Source organism: Triticum urartu, chromosome 7 (assembly GCF_003073215.2).
Source record: "Triticum urartu cultivar G1812 chromosome 7, Tu2.1, whole genome shotgun sequence".
Classification (NCBI taxonomy): Eukaryota; Viridiplantae; Streptophyta; class Magnoliopsida; order Poales; family Poaceae; genus Triticum; species Triticum urartu.
In genome coordinates, this window is record NC_053028.1 from 308,280,253 (window position 1) to 308,302,478 (window position 22,226).

Genomic DNA, 22,226 nt, shown 5'->3' on the forward strand with positions numbered 1-22,226 from the left:
GAGTTATAGATAATTTTCTATGAATTTTAGAAGTTTTAGCTATTTTCTGAAATTAAATAAATCATTTAGATTTATTTTAAATCCAGAAAAGCTTCATGACGTCAGCATCGCGTCATCCTTGCGTCAGCTGGTCAAAGGCCCGGTGTAGGGTCAAACCTGACGCGCGGGTCCCGCACGTCAGTGGCATAGTTTTAGTTAACTAACTAATTAGAAGTTAAATTAGCAACTAACCTAGATTTGACCAGGGACTGGGCCCACATGTCAATGACTCCAGGGAGTCAAAGGGTGGTCAAACCCGATCAAAACGATCGGCGGTTAGCCGCCGGCGATGACAGTCGCGACGGAGGGGCTCGGAAATCGCCCACGGGGCGCCGTTTTGAGCGTGGTTTGCTGCTGCAGCTTGCTAGCACTCGCGCGCATCTAGTGGTGGCTGCGTTTGGGCAAAGGGTGGCCGGAATCGAGCCCGGCGACGAGCTCAGGCAGCGGCGGATACGGTCATCGGCGAAGCTGCGGCTACGGCGTGCAAGCGAGGAGAAGGAAAGGGGGGTTCGAACCGTGGCCTCACAGTGAGCACGATGGGCGGGTCGGCGAGCTTGGGGAAGCACCGAAGTGAGCGGAGCGGCGAGGGAGATCTCCGGCGTTCGGTGGTGAAGATGACGAAGATGGCGGCGAAACGGAGCACTCCGGCTCGTTTCCTTCGGCGTGGAGACGAGGTGCGCTACGAAGGAGCTTCTGGACATGGCGATGCGGCGAGAGGGGAACTGTGGCTACGCGTACGCGCGACGGCGGCCGGCTGCTACTCTCGGACGGAGCTCGGGGAGGAGCTGGAGAGGGGGAGAGGGGCCAGAGAAGCAGGAGGAGGACAGAGGGGCTCAAGGGCATCTCCAAGCGCGGGATCAGGGAGAAGGATGGGCCTCCAGCGCGAAGCAGGAGGTGGCCGTAGCTGCGCGTGCGCGCGACAAGCCTCTGCCAGTAGGCAGAGGTAGACGACGGGGTGAGGGGGTTTGTGGTGGTGGGCTGGGCCAGAACGGAAGCTGGGCCGGCTCTGCTCCAGGTGAGCGCCAGGTAAGTTTCCCTGCTCTGTTTTATTTCTGTTCTGTTTTCCTTTATTAATTCATTTTGCCACTGTCTTGTACTTCAAACAAATTGAAAACATTGACAACATTCCTCTGAATATTTTATATTGCACAATGGAATTATCCAAAGGCACATAAATTATTTCAGAGTTATCTGAACTTATATTCCATATATTAAGAATATAAAACCAAATCCAAATACAATATTTATTTAAATTCAATGCCCAAAATAATTCCTTAAAAATGTTCATTATTTTTGGTTTGGAACAAAGCACTTGCCAAAAATACCAAATATCAATAAGGATCATTTTGGTTTCACTGAATGCAAATTTTAGTTGAACCTAGTTGATTCAAGTGGTGCTAGGGTTTGAACATCCCCATTTCAAGATTTCAATTAAAGTTAGACATGATGCATGGATGCTTGTGCAACTATTTGCAAACAAATTCTAGGGCTGTGACATAGGTACTACCTCATCTACTTCCCAACCCACAATTTAATTAGATCCTAATCATGCAATGTTTGAGGATTGATCTAATGCAATGAAAATTGGGTAGTAGGAGGTATGGTCAAAGTGTTACTTGCCTTGCTGATGATCCGTGAAACCTAGCGATTCGAAGTAGCAAGCGGCGCACTCCGGGTACTCTATTGCAAACAAACAAGCATACAATAAGTACTCATCTAATGCACGGGTAAAACTCAAATAAGAGATCTAACCAGAAAGTTCAACTTAAGAACTCCGGTTTGCAAAAAGAATCAAATTGAACGAAGCAACGAAAGTCAAACGGCAAAAGAAACATGCTTTGTTTACTAATCTGGATCTAAGTCAAATTTTACAGAGGCAAAAACTTGTTTGAGTTGGTTAAACGGAAAGAGGGTTTCGAGACGACACTCCAGGCGCTTGAATCGCCTGATTCCGATAAATGAGCAAAAATTTATACTAGAACGAAAGTCGGATCTGAAATCACGATCAGAAATAATCGCGGGGAATCCGAGAAAAAGAAAAACAACGAACAGATTAACGAACGAACGTTTGTTTTCTGTAACTAAACGATGAACGCGTCCGTTAAAACGAACGAACGAGCGAACGCTCGCTAAATAAACTAAACCAGAAAAAAAACCGATCTATCTAAAAACGAATCTAAAAAGCTGATCTAAAACCGACGAAAACCAAACGGTTTTCTAGGAAAAACCGGCGGCGGCAGGGGGGTCAACCTCGGCGGAGGCGGCGGTGGGCGGCGGCGTCGGCATCGGCGGCACGGGGCGGTGGTGCGGCGGGGCGGCGGCGGCGGCCTAGGGTTAGGGTTCCGGTGCGGGGCGGCAGCTTGGGCTAACGGGCTCGGGGTCGGCGCTATATAAAGGCCCGGCCGGAAGAGTCCGGGCCGAAACCGGCTCTAAGTCGGTTGCGTTTTTTATAAATAATTACGCGCAGAAAAAAAAAGAAATACTAAACGGAATCCAAAAATACCGAAATAAATTTTCCCCGGCTTCTAAAATCAAGCCGAACAGGATGGACATTTATTTGGGGCCTAAATGCAATTTTGAGAAACGCTCATTTTTCCTAAATTCAAATAAAATAGCAAATAACTCCAAAATAAAATCTTATTTGATTTTATTATTAAATCCTCAACATTTATTTATTTTGGGAAAAGTCATTTTATTCCCTCTCTCATATTTTTGTAATAGAAATAATTGAAGATAAAAGAAATAAAATCACATGATCCTGTTTTCAAAATTTGAGAAAACTCATTATGAAAATCATGAAATCCCGAACTCTCTCCGAGGGTCCTTGAGTTGCATAGAATTTCTAGGATCAAGCCAGAAGCAAATAAATATGATATGCATTGATGATCTAATGTATAACATACCAAATTGAAAATTTGGGATGTTACAAACCTACCCCCCTTAAGATGAATCTCGCCCTCGAGATTCGGGTTGGCTAGAAAATAGGTGAGTGTGGTCCTTCAGCAAATCTTCCTCTCGTTCCCAGGTGGCTTCATCCTCAGTGTGGTGGCTCCACTGAAATTTGCGAAACTTGATAACCTTGCTGCGGGTGACTCGGCTGGCATACTCAAGAATCTTGACTGGTTTCTCCTCATAGGTCAAATCACTGTCCAACTGAATCGCTTCCAGCGGCACTGTATCTCTCAGCGGTATATCAGCCATCTCTGCGTGGCACTTCTTCAACTGGGAAACGTCAAATACATCGTGAACTCCTGACAATCCTTCGGGCAATTCCAACTTGTAGGATACTTCTCCCATACGCTCCAAAACCTTGTATGGTCCTACAAAACGTGGCACTAACTTCCCTTTAACACCAAAGTGCTTAACTCCTCGAAGTGGAGATACTCGAAGATAAACCCGGTCTCCGACTTCATAAACTGTCCCCTTGCGTTTAGAATCCACGTAGCTCTTTTGCCTGGACTGGGCTACCTTGAGCCTATCGCGAATCAATTTCACCTTCTGTTCAGACTCCTTAATTAAATCTGGTCCAAACAACTGGCGGTCTCCAACTTCATCCCATGACAATGGGGTCCTGCACCTCCTTCCGTACAAGGCTTCGAAAGGGGCCATCTTCAAACTGGATTGATAACTGTTGTTGTAGGAGAACTCTGCGTATGGCAAATTCTCGTCCCAACTAGATCCGTAATCTAGCGCGCAAGCTCTCAGCATATCCTCCAAAATCTGATTGACTCTCTCGGTCTGTCCATCTGTCTGTGGATGAAAAGCTGTGCTGAACTCTAGCCTAGTACCCAAGGTTTCGTGCAACTGATTCCAAAACTTTGAGGTAAACTGGGTTCCTCTATCTGATACAATACTCCTTGGAACTCCATGCAGACATACAATCCTGGTCATGTATATCTTTGCCAACTTAGCACTGGTGTAGGTAGTCTTCACTGGGATGAAATGAGCTACCTTTGTCAAACGATCGACTACAACCCAAATCGAGTCATAGCCTGAACGAGTTCTGGGCAATCCCGTAATAAAATCCATGCCTAGCTTATCCCACTTCCATTCAGGTATCGGCAATGGCTGTAACAACCCTGCTGGCTTCTGATGCTCTGCCTTTACTCTCTGACATACGTCACAAATTGCTACATACTCCGCAATATCCTTCTTCATTCCGGTCCACCATAAAGTATCTTTCAAATCCAAATACATCTTGGTATTTCCTGGGTGAATCGAATATGGTGAATCATGGGCCTCTTGCAGAATTAACTTCCTGATCTCCGGGTCATTGGGCACATAAACACGGTCTTCAAACCATAGGGTATCGTGCTCATCCTCACGAAATCCTTTAACTTTTCCTTTGCCCATCTTCTCCTTTATAGAGGCAATCTCCTTGTCAGTATTCTGAGCTTCTCTGATCTTATCCATCAAAGTAGACTGAATCTCCAATGCTGCTACATATCCTCTCGGAACTATCTCCAAACATAGCTCAAGAAGGTCCTCAGCTAACTCCTTCGGTAAATCTCCCGTCATTAGTGTGTTGACATGGCTCTTACGGCTCAATGCATCAGCTACTGCGTTAGCCTTTCCGGGATGATAATGCAATCTCATATCATAATCCTTGATGAGCTCCAACCATCTCCTCTACCTGATATTCAGCTCCTTCTGCGTGAAAATGTACTTCAAACTCTTGTGATCCGTGTACACTTCACAATAGTTTCCAATGAGAAAATGTCTCCAAGCCTTTAATGCATGCACTACGGCTGCTAAATCCAAATCATGCGTGGCATAATTCAACTCATGAGGCTTAAGCTGTCGTGAGGCATATGAAACAACTCTTCCCTCCTGCATAAGCACCGCTCCAAGTCCTCGACGTGAAGCGTCGCAATACACCTCATAATCCTTGTTCTGATCCGACAAAATCAACACTGGTGATGTAACCAAACGTTTCTTCAACTCCTGGAAACTGGCCTCACATTCCTCAGTCCATATGAACTTGGTATCCTTTTTCAACAACTCCGTCATAGGCTTCGCAATCTTCGAGAAATTTTCAATGAATCTCCGGTAGTATCCTGCGAGTCCCAGAAAACTCCGGATTTATCCAACTGTCGTTGGGGCTTCCCAATTTGTCACAGTGTCAACCTTGGTGGGATCTACTGCTATACCTTCTCCGTATATAATGTGTCCGAGGAATCCAACTTCCTTCAACCAAAACTCACATTTGCTAAACTTGGCATATAACTGATGTTCTCTGAGCTTCCCAAGTACCAAACGCAAATGCTCCTTATGCTCTTCTTCATTCTTTGAGTAAACCAGAATATCATCAATGAACACTAGGACGAACTTATCCAAAAACTCCATAAACACCTTGTTCATCATGTTCATAAAATAGGCAGGTGCGTTAGTCAGACCAAATGACATAATGTTATACTCGTACAGCCCATACCTGGTGGTAAAAGCCGTCTTAGGTATATCCTGTTCTCAAATCTTCAACTGATGGTATCCCGATCGCAGATCGATCTTGGAAAATACCTTGGCTCCTTGCAATCGACCAAATAGATCATTGATCATCAGTAGTGGGTACTTGTTCTTGATTGTTACTTCATTCAATCCTCGATAATCGACAACCATCCTTAATGATCCATCCTTTTTCTCCACTAGAAGTACTTGCGATCCCCAAGGGAAGAACTTGGGCGAATATAGCCTTTATCTAGTAACTCCTTAATCTGCTTCTTAATCTCCTCCAAATCCTTTGCGGGCATCCTGTATGGTCTCTTAGATATTGGCCCTGTGCCTGGCAAAAGCTCAATCAAAAACTCAATGTCTCTATCCGGTGGCATGGCTGGCAACTCGTCTGGAAATACATTAGGAAAATCCTTTACCACCGGTACTTCCTCCTGTACAACTCCTGTTAGGGAGTTTACTTGAGTCCTCTTCGGCACATGTCGGGATGCATACTTGATCCTTCTTCCTTCTGGGGTGGTAAGCAAAATTGACTTACTGGCACAATCGATGTTTCCTCCATACATCGACAGCCAATCCATACCCAGAATTACATCCAATCCCTGCGATTCCAAAATGATCAAATCCAAGGGAAACACATGCCTACCTATACTCAATGGCACTTGAAAACACCCTCGGCTGGCCATATACTCCGCTCCTGGTGAGCGTACTAGCATAGGTGTTCTAAGAACCTTGGTGGGCAGGTTATACTTATCCACAAATCCCCGTGAGATGTATGAATGCGATGCACCAGTATCAAAAAGAACGATTGAAGTAAAAGACTTAACCAAAAACTTACCGATTACTGCATCCGGTTGTTCTTCAACCTCCTCCACATTTACGTGGTTCACCTATCCCCTGTTGAAAGGGTTCGACTTCTTCCCAGAGCTTCCATTGCCATTTCCATTCTGGGATTCAGGACATTCATTGGCATAATGTCCAGTCTTCTGACACTTACAGTAAGTGACTTGGCTCAGGTCTCTCTTGGCTGGTGTTGATGGGTTGGTATGGTTCTGGCCGTTGCTTCCTCCATTCCCATTACCATTTTAGGGCCATTATGATTATGCGAACTTCCTCCCCCATGGGTATGCTGAAAATGTCCTCTTGGTTTAGGGGTAAAACGCGGCTTCTGTTGAGCTCCAGAATTGTACTTCCCTTGTCCATACTTTCTTTTGCGGTTCTCAATCTGCTGCTGCTTCCCTTCAATCATAAGAGCACGATCTACCAACTCTTGGTAGTTGTTGAAGCTTGCTACCATGAACTGCATGCTCAACTCATCATTCAGTCCTTCCAGAAACTTCTCCTTCTTAGCTGCATCCGTAGCAACGTCATCTGGGGCATAACTTGCTAGCTTACTAAATTCATCCACATACTGGCCAACTGTCTGTCCTCCTTGGCGCAAGTTGCGAAACTCACGCTTCTTCATGGCCATAGCTCCTGCTGAAACATGAGCAGTACATAAAGCCTGCTGAAACTGGTCCCACGTGACAGTGTCGATAGGGTAAGTGCCTATGAAATTTTCCCACCATGATGCTGCGGGTCCATCCAACTGATGTGCGGCAAATTTCACCTTTTCCGCATCTGTGCATCCTGCCGTGGTCAACTCCCTTGCTGTCTTGCGGAGCCAATCATCTGCTAATATAGGCTCGGTGCTACTGGAGAACACCGGCGGATTCAGCCTAAGAAAACGGGTTAAGTGATCAACAGGTGGTGGTGGTGGGTTGTTGTTGTTGTTCCCCTGATACTGATTCTGGACTAGCAACTGCATCCACGTATTCTGCTGCTGGATCAACTAAGTGAGCTCCGATGGGAAAGTAAATCCGGGGTTACGTCTCGGAGGCATCTGATGGGTTTAGAAAAGATGAGATTTAAGAATAGAGAGAGGTCTAGAGAGAAAACACTACCCATATGCACATGAGGCAAATGCACACAAAATCACTTCATTCAATCAAACAAGGGCATACAATCGGTCTAACTATCGCAAAAGTGCTCGGACTACTATACTTACATGGTGGAATACTACTACTGATGGGGTGGTCTACTAGAAATATTCTTCGGTTGCAGACTCCATGATATCTGCTCTAGCTTCATCAACATAGTCATCATCGCTATCATCTGGGTCCGAGTCGGTGTCGTCGATGATGATGTAGTCTTCCAGGCGAATCTCCTTGGGTTCTTCGTCTTCTTCTACTGGTGTAGGGTCTCCCATGAATATTCCTATCTTCTTGATCAGGTCGTCATTCTTCTCCACTAATACTTTGATTTCCTCCATATAATCTTCACGTGTGGCCTTGAGTTCTTCCTCCAGTTCCGTGATTCTTGTCCTCACCTTCTTCAGATCTATCATGTCTGCGCACATCTGGTTCTCCTGACGTCGAATGTGCGGGTTTAACACCTAGATGAAAGTTGCGATTGATCTATCCTTCTTGGTGCTGATCATCTCCCAGTGCTCACTCGACGCCCACAAATATGGTAGATAGTATCCTTGAGATCATTGCGGTAAACTTCTCCAATATGTCCCATGGCGATGTGAGCTGCCATGCTCTTTCCTAGACTCCATGTTGGTGCATCAAAGGAAAACTCTATGGGCTCAGTGACTGGCATGAACGTCCTTCCCGGAACTTGAACTTGAATCATCCAGCGCTCCTCTTTAGGTAAAGTGGCGTTGTAGGTTCAGGTGAAGCTTGGTACTCCGATGTTCAGGTACCTAGTGACTTCCTTCAAGTGACGTCCAAAGGGTGTATCTTCATCCGGTTGCGTGAACTTGTTCCTTGCATCCGCCATCCTAAAAGAGTAGAAAAGATGAGGAGTCAGAATGAGAAGAGTGAGTAGTGATCTAGGGCTTTAGCTTAGTGGTCGTGTCCTACAGTCAGCGTGTGCTCTGGTACCATCTTGTAGCAACCAGACCTCAAACGGTCCGATCTCTGTGCTTCAGTGTCATCCCTGTATCAGTAATGCTAACACGCATAGTACTTGAAGGATTTATAACATAGCAATCACACACTTAGTACATCGAATGTCTCAAAAGAGAACTTATTATAATAAATATGGCTTAAGGCCATCTAATAACGATAACAGCGGAAGGCTTGGAAGATAAGTGAGTCCATCAACTCCAACGGCATCACTGAGTATAGAACCATGACCTAAAAGCACCTTACTTGTCGTCTGAAAAGTCTGCAACATGAACGTTGCAGCCCGAAACGGGTCAGCACATGGAATATGCTGGCAAAGTAACACATAGAGAGTAATGAAACAATAAGGCTATACTACATGCATATTTGGCTGGTGGAAAGCTCTATGGTTACAGTTTTGCGTAAAGCCAATTTTTCCCTATTGCAAAGGAATAATTTTTATTTAACTATCATGGTAGTTGTTAAACATTGAGAGTGTAGATACCCTCTCAATCCCAATTAAGCATCATATATATATAACCCAACAATATTAATTAGAGTAACATCATGAGATTCACATGATAATCCATGTACTAGATACTCAAGATGTCCATAACCGGGGACACGACTAACCATGATTAGTTTATAACTCTACAGAGGTTTGCGCACTTTTCCCCACAAGACTCGATCTCCTCCATTGGGGTTCTCGCACTACATGATGTTTGAGAAACGGATGACCGAGACATAGTCTTTCAGAAGCGCTAGCACCTTACGAACGGGTAGACCGTTACACCTACTTTCCCCTACATCTGCTAGTCTACCATTGTAAGAGTTCGCATGACTTAATCAACTATGATAGAGCCCATAATAGCTTGTGGCTGCACACGAAAGTTTCTAGTATGAATGATCTCATGATCCCTTTGAGCCTGGGTGACGGTCCACAAAGAAAAACAGGCAATCGCTGGAATATCCGGGTGCCTCAATCCACCCAGATGTGTGTTTAAGTTGCCACCTTAGATAAACCATTAATTTAACAATCTCACATCTGTCATGGATACACTCACCCAATCCACGTCTACTAGCATAGCATGGCAATATAAGCAACGTAGAAGTAACTCCCAAGGGTTTGATAATAAAACAGGTAATAGGTACTACCTCATCTACTCCCCAACCCACAATTTAATTAGATCCTAATCAGGCAATGTTTGAGGATTGATCTAATGCAATAAAAACTGGGTAGTAGGAGGTATGATCAAAGTGTTACTTGCCTTGCCGATGATCCGTGAAACCTAGCGATTCGAAGTAGCAAGCGGCGCACTCCGGGTACTCTATCGCAAATAGACAAGCATACAATAAGTACTCACTAATGCACGGGTAAAACTCAAATAAGTGATCTAACCAGAAAGTTCAACTTAAGAACTCCGGTTTGCAAAAAGAATCAAATCGAACGAAGCAACGAAAGTCAAACGGCGAAAGAAAGAAGCTTCCTTTACTAATTTGGATCTAAGTCAAATTTTACAGAGGCAAAAACTTGTTTGAGTTGGTTAAACGGAAAGAGGGTTTCGAGACGAAACTCCCGGCGCTTGAATCGCCTGATTCGATAAACGAGCGAAAAGTTATACTAGAATGAAAATCGGATCTGAAATCACGATCAGAAATAATCGCGGGAAATCCGAGAAAAAGAAAAACGACGAACAAAACTACTAGGGAAAAGCTTATACACAGGATCTTACCAGTAGCGAGTTTTAAAATAAGGCGCTGCTGCAATGTAGCAATAGCGCGCTCCGTCAATACGCGCTGCTGAAATAGACATATCAGCAGCGCGCCTCCTCTAAGCCGCGCTACTGCTATAATTCCCACGACCCCGCCGCGAAGCTAGTTCTAGCAGCAGCGCGTTTACTAGGACCGCGCTACTGATAGGTAGTTCAGCAGTAGCGCCTTTGCCTTTAGAGCGCTACTGCTAAAACTAGCTATTCCCCCCCCCCACGCACGCTCCTCTCCGCGATCCACACTCACACACTTAGACTCACTCCCCCTCAACCCCCCCCGTCGCCTACCCCTCTTCCCTCTGTGCCGCCGTCAACTCCTCCTCCTCGCTGGACTCGGTACCGCCCTCCTCCTCCGTCCTCCCTCGACTCGCTGCCGGCCGGCCCCTCCTCGCTCTGCATTCCTCCTCCGTCCTACTCTCTTCTCCCTCCTCGAGTCGCCCCTCCTTCTCCCTCCTCCCTCCTACATTTTGATTTAGTAGGCTAGTTCATATGCAACATTTTGATTTAGTTGATTTAGTAGGCTAGTTGATTTAGTTGATTTAGAACATTTTGATTTAGTAGGTTTAGTAGGCTAGTTGATTTAGTTGATTTAGAACGTTTTGATTTAGTTGATTTAGTAGGCTAGTTGATTTAGTATGCACCATTTTATTGTTATTTTTTCTGTACATGGATATGTAGATGTTTTTGTTTTTTTGTAATAAGTTATTTTTTGGCAAAATGTAGGTGCCAATTTAGTTAAAATCACATGCTACTGTTTTTCTTTCCTGTGAAGTGGATCGTTAATCCTTTGCTCATATTGCTTTAGGAAAATGGCGCCGCCACCACCACCACTATGTCGACTGTGCAAGTCAAGGTGCGCCAGCAGCCTTGCAACTTGCAAGCTGTTCGGCATCTACTTCCAGCCGAGTTTTCGTCATGTGGCGGTAAGAAATTAGATGAAATGTAACAACTATTTTATTTTTAGTGTTGACATTACTGCATTGTGTCATTTTGCTTTTTTTTACACAGATCGTCCCATGCAATGTGAGGTTGAAATTCAACAAGCTGACAGGAGACACTATGACATTTGAGGCTCCTAGGGGGCGTACACTATGGAGGTCGAGAAAGGAAGCAATATGTTGCAGATTGGAGGAGATGGATGGGCCCGTTTCGTCGCCCACACGCGTCTTACTGGTGGTGAGTTGATTAGGTTCTCCTTCAGAGCAGAAAGACCCAAGCTGGCTATCATTTATCTCAACCTGGTGGAAGATGATGAAGATAACGAAGATGATGAAGATGACGAAGATGATGAAGATGATGAGAACCCACTTCATGAAGCCATCGTAGCTCAAAGAATGAGGCTGAGCGAGGAGGAGGTGCGCAACCTATGGGACATAATTCCGCCACGTGATGACTTTGTCGGGGTGCCATTCGTGACCCGCCTGACAAGTACCATGGTCGATCAGCATGAAATGGTATGTTATACTGACTGTAGTAAGTTGATGATATATATATATGCTTTATTGTTATACTTACAAATGCAAATTATCCGATGATATGCTTAGTGTAGAGTCCAATGATATGCTATGTGGAATCTAGTCGATGATATGCTATGTGGAATCTAGTAGATAATCCATATATACTTATTAGTAGAATTCATGATTAAATAGTACAAATGCATAGTACTCTGTCTTTTGATAGTGTAGAAATATAGACTTAATAGAAATATATTTGTAAGAGTATGTGTGAAGCTATTTATTAATTGATATGTTTTTCTTATTCAGAAATTGCCAAAGAACCTATCTGCGAGTTGTGGTATCAAGCCTGATGAAGAAGGCTTAGCTGGACTACGCCTTACCGCAAGGGGCTCTGTCACCACCTGTACTTACCACATGGACACAGACGACGGCCGCACACACTTAAACTCGGTTGGGTGGAAGAGATTCCTCGTTGGCAAGAATCTTCGTGTTGGACAGGCCATCCTAATTACTATCAGGAACACCCGCCGCCCAGGCTTGAGGATGATGATCGTCGTCAATATCATCTAGAACTACATATGTGTGTGTGTGGCTATATCATCTAGAACTACATATGATGATTGTCGTCGATATCATGTAAAACTACATATGATGATCGTCGTCGATATCATCTAAAACTACATATGATGATTGTCGTCGATATCACCTAGTACTGCTTGAGGATGCATGTTGAGTATATATGAAATTGTTATCTAGTACTCCCTCCATTTCAAATTACTCGTCGTGGTTTTAGTTCAAATTTGAACTAAAACCACGACGAGTAATTTGGAACCGAGGGAATACTACCTAGTATCTATAATGCTTTATGGCTTTATGAAATTGATATCTAGTAGTACCTAGTATCTCGAAATGGTAGTTTATTGAAGCTGAAACGGGGTTGAAATGATGAAAGATATAGCAGTAGCGCGGGGCTAGGAAATCGCTGTAGCTAACTAATAGTAGCGCGTTCTGTAAAAGCGCTGCTGCTATAGTCAATAGTAGTAGCGCGGGTACATACAGCGCTACTACTAAGAGTTAGCTGTAGCGCCTTATTGGTAGCGCGGCCACCCGCACTGCTGATAGCCTAAAAACCCGCGCTACTACTAGGGTTTTCCTTAGTAGTGAGATTAACGAACGAACGTTCGTTTTCTGTAACTAAACGATGAACATGTCCGTTAAAACGAACGTACGAGCGAACGCTCGCTAAATAAACTAAACCGGAAAAAACCGATTTATCTAAAAAACGGATCTAAAAAAACAGATCGAAAACCGGCGAAAACCGAATGGTTTTCTAGGAAAAACCGGCGGCGGCGGCGGCGCGGGGCGGTGGTGCGGCGGGGCGGTGGTGCGATAAGACAACGGCGTGGCGCGGCGTGGCGGCGGGGCGGTGGCGTGCGGCAGCGGCGGGAGCCTAGGGTTAGGGTTCCGGTGCGGGGCGGCGGCTTGGGCTAACAGACTCGGGGTCGGCGCTATATAAAGGCCCGGCCGGAAGAGTCCGGGCCGAAACCGGCTCTAAGTCGGTTGCGTTTTCTTTAATAAATAATTATGGGCAGAAAAAAAAAGAAATACTAAACGGACTCCAAAAATCCCGAAATAAATTTTCTCCGGCTTGTAAAATCAAGCCGAACAGGATGAACATTTATTTGGGGCCTAAATGCAATTTTGAAAAACACGCATTTTTCCTAAATTCAAATAAAATAGCAAATAACTCCAAAATAAAATCTTATTTGATTTTATTATTAAATCCTCAATATTTCTTTATTTTGGGAAAGTCATTTTATGCCATCTCTCATAATTTTTTAATAGAAATAATTGAAGATAAAATAAATAAAATCACATGATCCTGTTTTCAAAATTTGAGAAAATTCAAATATGAAAATCATGAAATCCCCAACTCTCTCTGAGGGTCCTTAAGTTGCGTAGAATTTCTAGGATCAAGCCAGAAGCAAATAAAAATATGATATGCATTGATGATCTAATGTATAACATACCAAATTGAAAATTTGGGATGTTACAGTTCGGTTTCTTGAGTCTCAACTACAAGCTGAAAGACATCGATCAGCTATGCTGCGACAAGAAGCGGAAGGACTACGGAAATCCCTGGAGCATTCATATGCATACTTTCTGGTGCAACAGAAAGCGTTGGAGGATTTTAGCGCCAAACAGGACAAAGATAATAAGCTTGCTAAGCTTATTGCCAGCATGGTGGATACCTAGGATAACATTTCTTGAGATCTTCTGAAGTTGTTTCAGTTATGCTCTTGTTTTGTTGCTGTGTTTATTTTGATAACGCTATGAAAACAGCCCAATAGGTTAACGGGCCACAAACGGGCCCAATGTAACCACGGGCTGAATTTGGCCCACAAACGGAACAGGCCAGTAACGGATCGTAACTAACCGAATTCTAGAAGTGAGCCCACGAATAAACGGGCCCTTAGAAGGCCAAAAGTTAACACGGGCTGGAAAAGGCTGATGGAATAATGGGTATAAAGCGATACACTGTTCATTATGGGCCAGTTTCATCTCGGGCCTTTATTGGGACCAGAGTTACGAAGGGCCTCATATGGGCCGAAAGACATCATGGGACATACATGGGCCGAAAGTAACAACGGGCTGGAATCATATTGGATGGCCCAGATGAAGCTACTGGGCTTAATTCCGATAGGCCATTACGGGCTAGGTGTTAGCAGGCCGTAAATGGGCGATATACAAACAGGCCGTTAACAGGCTTTCCATGGGCCGGCCCGTTACCTTTTGACCAAGTCAACCGGGCAGGCCTTTTCACTGGAATCGGCCTCTGTTGGGCCATGCCACATGTCGACGTATCATAGGCACCTCCTGTCCAATGAGTGACATCTGTCCCAATGGCGAGCCAGCACGTGTTTCCTCTAGCCAATGAGAATTTTACACGTGGAAAATCCCCATTGGTCCGGGCTGTTAACGGGTTATCAGATAAAAACCCAGACCCAATAGCTTAACGGCGACCTGTAATGGTGGATGCCACGTGTCGGTCACCCTTGACGAAAACACTTCTATGACGCGGATTTATCGTCATGGAAGTGGACACTTCCATGATGATAATTTTGGTAATGTCATGGAACACTTTGATACGTCTCCAATGTATCTATAATTTTTGATTGCTCCATGCTATATTATCTACTGTTTTGGACATTATTGGGCTTTATTATCCACTTTTATATTATTTTTGGGACTAACCTATTAACCGGAGGCCCAGCCCAGAATTGCTGTTTTTTTGCCTGTTTTAGGGTTTCGAAGAAAAGAAATATCAAACGGAGTCCAGACGGAATGAAACCTTCGGGAACGTGATTTTCTCACCGAATACAACCGAGGAGACTTGGACCCTACGTCAAGCCAATCAACAGGAGGCCACGAGGTAGGGGGGCGCGCCTGCCCCCCCAGGCGCGCCCTCCACCCTAGTGGGACCCCTGTTGCTCCACCGACGTACTTCTTCCTCCTATATATACCCACGTACCCCCAAACGATCAGATACGGAGCCAAAACCCTAATTCCACCGCCGTAACTTTCTGTATCCACGAGATCCCATCTTGGGGCCTGTTCCAGAGCCCCGCCGGAGGGGGCATCGATCACGGAGGGCTTCTACATCAACACCATAGCCTCTCCGATGAAGTGTGAGTAGTTTACTTCATACCTACGGGTACATAGTTAGTAGCTAGATGGCATCTTCTCTCTTTTTGGATCTCAATACGATGTTCTCCCCCTCTCTTGTGGAGATCTATTCAATGTAATCGTCTTTTTGCGGTGTGTTTGTTGAGACCGATGAATTGTGGGTTTATGATCAATTCTATCTATGAATAATATTTGAATATTCTTTGAATTCTTTTATGTATGATTGGTTATCTTTGCAAGTCTCTTCGAATATCAGTTTGGTTTGGCGTACTAGATTGATCTTTCTTGCAATGGGAGAAGTGCTTAGCTTTGGGTTCAATCTTGCGGTGTCCTTTCCCGGTGACAGTAAGGGCAGCAACGCACGTATTGTATTGTTGCCATCAAGGATAACGAAAAGGGGTTTTCTTCATCTTGCATGAGTCTATCCCTGTACATCATGTCATCTTGCTTAAGGCATTACTCTATTTTAACTTAATACTCTAGATGCATGCTAGATAGCGGTCGATGAGTGGAGTAATAGTAGTAGATGCAGGCAGGAGTTAGTCTACTTGTCTCGGACGTGATGCCTATATACTTGATCATACCTAGATATTCTCATAACTATGCTCAATTCTGTCAATTGCTCAACAGTAATTTGTTCACCCACCATAGAATACTTATGCTCTCGAGAGAAGCCACTAGTGAAACCTATGGCCCCCGGGTCTATCTTTATCATATCAATCTCCTACTACTTAGTTATTTACTTTGCTATTTTACTTTTCCTTTATTTTACTTTGCATCTTTATCATAAAAATACCAAAAATATTATCTTATCATATCTATCAGATCTCACTCTCGTAAGTGGCCCTATAGGGATTGACAACCCCTATTTGCGTTGGTTGCAAGGATTTATTTGTTTTGTGCAGGTACGAGGGACTTGCATGTAGCCTCCTACTGGATTGATACCTTGGTTCTCAAAAACTAAGGGAAATACTTACGCTACTTTGCTGCATCATCCCTTCCTCTTTGGGGAAAACCAACGCAATGCTAAAAGATGTAGCAAGAAGGATTTCTGGCGCAGTTGCGGGGACGTCTACGCAAAATTCAACATACCAAGTACCCATCACATACCCTTATCTCCCGCATTACATTATTTGCCATTTGCATCTCATTTTCCTCTCCCCCCAATTCACCCTTGCCGTTTTATTCACCCCCTCTCTCTCTATCCTCCCTCTCTTTCTCTATTTGCCCTTTTTCTCCGCTTGCTTTTTGTTTGCTTGTGTGTTAGTTTGCTTGTTTGTCGCGATGGCTCAAGATAATACTAAATTGTGTGACTTCACCAATACCAACAAAAATGATTTTATTAGCACTCCAATTGCTCCTCTTACCGATGCTGAATCTTGTGAAATTAATACTACTTTGCTGAATCTTGTCATGAAAGATCCGTTCTCCGGCCTTCCTAGTGAAGATGCCGCTACCCATCTAAATAGCTTCATTGATTTATGTGAAATGCAAAATAAGAAAGATGTGGATAATGATATTGTTAAATTGAAGCTATTTCCTTTGTCGCTTAGAGATCGTGCTAAAGCTTGGTTTTCGTCTTTGCCTAAAAATAGTATTGATTCATGGAACAAGTGCAAAGATGCTTTTATCTCTAAGTATTTTCCTCCTGCTAAGATCATCTCTCTTAGATACGATATTATGAATTTTAAGCAACTTGATCATGAACATGTTGCACAAGCTTGGGAGAGAATGAAATTAATGATACGTAATTGCCCTACTCATGGTTTAAATTTATGGATGATTATACAAAAATTTTATGCCGGATTGAACTTTGCTTCTAGAAATCTTTTGGATTTGGCCGCGGGAGGCACTTCTATGGAAATCACTTTAGAGAAGCTACTAAACTCCTAGATAATATTATGGTTAATTATTCTCAATGGCATACTGAAAGATCTACTAATAAAAAGGTGCATGCGATAGAATAAATTAATGTGTTGAGTGGAAAGATGGATGAACTTATGAAATTATTTGCTAATAAGAGTGTTTCTTCCGATCCTAATGATATGCCCTTGTCTACTTTCATTGAGAATAATAATGAAACTATGGATGTGAATTTTGTTGGTAGGAACAATTTTGGTAACAACGCGTATAGAGGAAATTTCAACCCTAGGCCTTATCCTAGTAATTCCTCTAATAATTATGGTAATTCCTACAACAATTCTTATGTAAATTATAATAAGATGCCCTCTGATTTTGATTCTAATATTAAAGAATTTATTACATCGCAAAAGAATTTTAATGCTATGATTGAAGAAAAATTGCTTAAGATTGATGATTTGGCTAGGAACGTTGATAGAATTGCTCTTGATGTTGATTCTTTGAAACTTAGATCTATTCGACCTAAGCATGATATCAATGAGTCTCTCAAAGCCATGAGGATTTCCATTGATGAGTGCAAAGAAAGAACCGCTTGGATGCGTGCTAAGAAAGATGCCTTTATAAAAGCGTGTTCTTCTAGTACATATGAAAATAATGATGAAGATCTAAAAGTTATTGATGTGTCCCCTATTAAATCTTTGTTTTGCAATATGAATATTGATAATGATGGGACTGAATATGATCCACCTTTACCTAGAAGGCATTCCAAGAATTCTGAATCTTTTGATCTTGATGCTAAATTTGATAAAAGTGGGATTGAAGAAATTAAAACCCTAGATGTTGCTAAACCCACTATTATGGATTTCAAGTAATTTAACTATGAAAATTGCTCTTTGATTGATTGTATTTCCTTGTTGCAATCCGTGCTAAATTCTCCTCATGCTTATAGTCAAAATAAAGCGTTTACTAAACATATCGTTGATGCGTTGATGCAATCTTATGAAGAAAAACTTGAATTGGAAGTTTATATCCCTAGAAAACTTTATGATGAGTGGGAACCAACTATTAAAATTAAAATTAAAAATCATGAACGCTATGCTTTATGTGATTTGGGTGCTAGGTATTCCACGATTCCAAAGACTTTGTGTGATTTGTTAGGTTTCCGTGATTTTGATGATTGCTCTCTAAACTTGCACCTTGCGGATTCCACTATTAAGAAACCTATGGGAAGAATTAATAATTTTCTTATTGTTGCAAATAGGAATTATGTTCCCATAGATTTTATTGTTCTTGAGATAGATTGCAATCCTTCATGTCCTATTATTCTTGGTAGACCTTTCCTTAGAACGATTGGTGCAATTATTGATATGAAGGAAGGAAATATTAGATTCCAATTTCCATTAAGGAAAGGCATGGAACACTTTCCTAGAAAGAAAATTAAATTACCTTATTAATCTATTATGAGAGCCACTTATGGATAGCATACCAAAGATGGCAATACCTAGATCTATTCTTGCTTGTTATGCCTAGCTAGGGGCGTTAAACGATAGCGCTTGTTGGGAGGCAACCCAATTTTATTTTTATTCCTTGCTTTTTTCTCCTGCTTAGTAATAAATAAATTATTTAGCCTCTGTTTTGGTTGTGTTTTTTGTGTTTAATTAGTGTTTGTGCCAAGTAGAACCGTTGGGAAGACTTGGGGAAAGTCTTGTTGAACTTGCTGTAAAAAACAGAAACTTTAGCGCTCACAAGAACTGCTGTCCTTTTTATTTGGAAATTGATATTTAGTTAATTCTTTTTTCAGATGATTAATAGATAAATTACTCACGTCCAGCAATTTATTTTAGAATTTTTGGGGTTCCAGATCTTGCGCTAGCTACAGATTACTACAGACTGTTTTTTTGAAAGATTCTGTTTTGCGTGTGTTGTTTGCTTATTTTGATAAATCTATGGCTAGTGAAATAGTTTATAAACCATACAAAAGTTGGAATACAGTAGGTATAACACCCATATATATAAATAATGAGTTAATTACAGTACCTTGAAGTGGTCTTTTGTTTTCTTTCGCTAACGGAGCTCACGAGTTTTCTACTTTTAGTTTTGTGTTGTGAAGTTTTCAAGTTTTGGGTAAAGATTTCATGGATTATGGAACAAGGAGTGGCAAGAGCCTCAGCTTGGGGATGCCCATGGCACCCCCAATATAATATAAGGACACCTAAAAGCCAAAGCTTGGGGATGCCTCGTGAGGCATCCCCTCTTTCGTCTACTTCTATCGGTAACTTTACTTGGAGTTTTATTTTTATTTACCACATGATATGTGTTTTTCTTGGAGCGTCTTGTATGATTTGAGTCTTTGCTTATTAGTTTACCACAATCATCCTTGCTGTACACACCTTTTGAGAGAGCCATACATGATTTGGAATTTGTTAGAATACTCTATGTTCTTCGCTTATATCTTTTGAGTTATATAATTTTGCTCTAGTGCTTCACTTATATCTTTTAGAGCACGGTGGTGTATTTGTTTTATAGAAACTATTGATCTCTCATGTGGATGGAGACTATGATGGAGACTATGATTCCCCCACAAGTTGGGATGAGACTCCGGACGAAAAATAAAAAAAGAGAAAAAAAGAGGCCATAAAAAAAGAGAAAAGGCCCAAATAAAAAATGGGAGAAAAAGAGAGAAGGGACAATGGTACTATCCTTTTACCACACTTGTGCTTCAAAGTAGCACCATGATCTTCATAGTAGAGAGTCTCTCATGTTACACTTTCATATACTAGTGGGAATTTTTCATTATAGAACTTGGCTTGTATATTCCAATGATGGGCTTCCTCAAAATTGCTCTACGTCTTCATGAGCAAGCAAGTTGGATGCACACCCACTTAGTTCTTTGTGAGCTTTCATATACTTATAGCTCTAGTGCATCCGTTGCATGGCAATCCCTACTCACTCACATTGATATCTATTGATTGGCATCTCCATAGCCCGTTGATACGCCTAGTTGATGTGAGACTATCTTTCCCTTTTTGTCTTCTCCACAACCACCACTCTATTCCACCTATAGTGATATCTCCATGGCTCACGCTCATGTATTGCGTGAAGATTGAAAAAGTTTTGAGAATGCCAAAAGTATGAAACAATTTCTTGGCTTGTCATCGGGGTTGTGCATGATTTAAATATTTTGTGTGGTGAAGATAGAGCATGGCCAGACTATACGATTTTGTTGGGATAACCTTCTTTAGCCATGTTATTTTGAGAAGACATAATTGCTTTGTTAGTATGCTTGAAGTATTATTATTTTTATGTCAATATGAAATTTTGTATTGAATCTTTTGGATCTGAATATTCATACCACAATTAAGAAGAATTACATTAAAATTATGCCAAGTAGCACTCCGCATCAAAAATTCTGTTTTTATCATTTACCTACTCGAGGATGAGCAGGAATTGAGCTTGGGGATCCTTGATACGTCTCCAACGTATCTATAATTTTTGATTGCTCCATGCTATATTATCTACTATTTTGGACATTATTGGGCTTTATTATCCACTTTTATATTATTTTTGGGACTAACCTATTAACCGGAGGCCCAGCCCAGAATTGCTGTTTTTTGCCTGTTTTAGGGTTTCGAAGAAAAGAAATATCAAACGGAGTCCAAACGGAATGAAACTTTCAGGAACGTGATTTTCTCACCGAATACAACTCAGGAGACTTGGACCCTACGTCAAGCCAATCAATAGGAGGCCACGAGGTAGGGGGGCGCGCCTGCCCCCCCAGGCGCGCCCTCCACCCTAGTGGGACCCCTGTTGCTCCACCGACGTACTTCTTCCTCCTATATATACCCACGTACCCCCAAATGATCAGATACGGAGCCAAAACCCTAATTCCACCGCCGTAACTTTCTGTATCCACGAGATCCCATCTTGGGGCCTGTTCCGGAGCCCCGCCGGAGGGGGCATCGATCACGGAGGGCTTCTACATCAACACCATAGCCTCTCCGATGAAGTGTGAGTAGTTTACTTCATACCTACGGGTCCATAGTTAGTAGCTAGATGGCATCTTCTCTCTTTTTGGATCTCAATACGATGTTCTCCCCCTCTCTTGTGGAGATCTATTCAATGTAATCATCTTTTTGCGGTGTGTTTGTTGAGATCGATGAATTGTGGGTTTATGATCAATTCTATCTATGAATAATATTTGAATATTCTTTGAATTCTTTTATGTATGATTGGTTATCTTTGCAAGTCTCTTCGAATATCAGTTTGGTTTGGCGTACTAGATTGATCTTTCTTGCAATGGGAGAAGTGCTTAGCTTTGGGTTCAATCTTGCGGAGTCCTTTCCCGGTGACAGTAAGGGCAGCAAGGCACGTATTGTATTGTTGCCATCGAGGATAACAAGATGGGGTTTTCTTCATATTGCATGAGTCTATCCCTCTACATCATGTCATCTTGCTTAAGGCGTTACTCTGTTTTAACTTAATACTCTAGATGCATGCTGGATAGCGGTCGATGAGTGGAGTAATAGTAGTAGATGCAGGCAGGAGTCAGTCTACTTGTCTCGGACGTGATGCCTATATACATGATCATACCTAGATATTCTCATAACTATGCTCAATTCTGTCAATTGCTCAACAGTAATTTGTTCACCCATCGTAGAATACTTCTGCTCTCGAGAGAAGCCACTAGTGAAACCTATGGCCCCTGGGTCTATCTTTATCATATCAATCTCCTACTACTTAGTTATTTACTTTGCTATTTTACTTTCCTTTATTTTACTTTGCATCTTTATCATAAAAATACCAAAAATATTATCTTATCATCCATCAGATCTCACTCTCGTAAGTGGCCCTATAGGGATTAACAACCCCTATTTGCGTTGGTTGCGAGGATTTATTTGTTTTGTGCAAGTACGAGGGACTTGCGTGTAGCCTTCTACTGGATTGATACCTTGGTTCTCAAAAACTGAGGGAAATACTTACGCTACTTTGCTGCATCATCCCTTCCTCTTCGGGGCAGTGCTAAAAGAGGTAGCACA